Source organism: Microtus ochrogaster, chromosome 24 (genome assembly GCF_000317375.1).
Source record: "Microtus ochrogaster isolate Prairie Vole_2 chromosome 24, MicOch1.0, whole genome shotgun sequence".
Classification (NCBI taxonomy): domain Eukaryota; kingdom Metazoa; phylum Chordata; class Mammalia; order Rodentia; family Cricetidae; genus Microtus; species Microtus ochrogaster.
Genome location: NC_022024.1, coordinates 33,806,536 through 33,807,175, shown reverse-complemented (window position 1 = coordinate 33,807,175; position 640 = coordinate 33,806,536).

Here is a 640-nt window from a genome sequence, read left to right as displayed (position 1 = left end):
CGCTATGATTCAGCCCCGTAGGGACTATTTTCCCCACTTCTAAGAGGAGAGAACAGAGTTAAAGGAAAGACAGCTCAAACAGTTTGCTTGTGGTGGATCCCGGATTCAACCCTGTGCTGTGATCACAGCAAACATTGCTTCTCTACCCTCTCCCATGGTCCCCATGCCCCAAATTTACTCAGGAGATCTTGTCCTTTTCTACTTCCCATGTAGATTAGATCCATGTGTGTCTCTCTTAGGGTCCTCATTGTTATCTAGGTTCTTTGGGATTATGAATTGTAGGCTAGTTTTCTTTGCTTTATGTATAAAAGCCACTTATGAGTGAGTTCATATGATATTTATCTTTCTGGGTCTGGATTGCTTCATTCAATATGATGTTTTCTAACTCCATCCATTCGCCCCCAAATTTCAAGATGTCATTATTTTTTTTTCTGCTGCGTAGTATTCCATTGTGTAAATGTACCACATTTTCCTTATCCATTCTCCAGTCAAGGGGCATTTAGGTTGTTTCCAGGTTCTGGCTATGAAAAAAAAATGCTGCTATGAACATGTCCTTGTGGTATGTACATCCTTTGGGTATATACCCAAAAGTGATATTGCTGGGTCTTGAGGAAGGTTGTGTCCTAATTTTCTGAGAAAT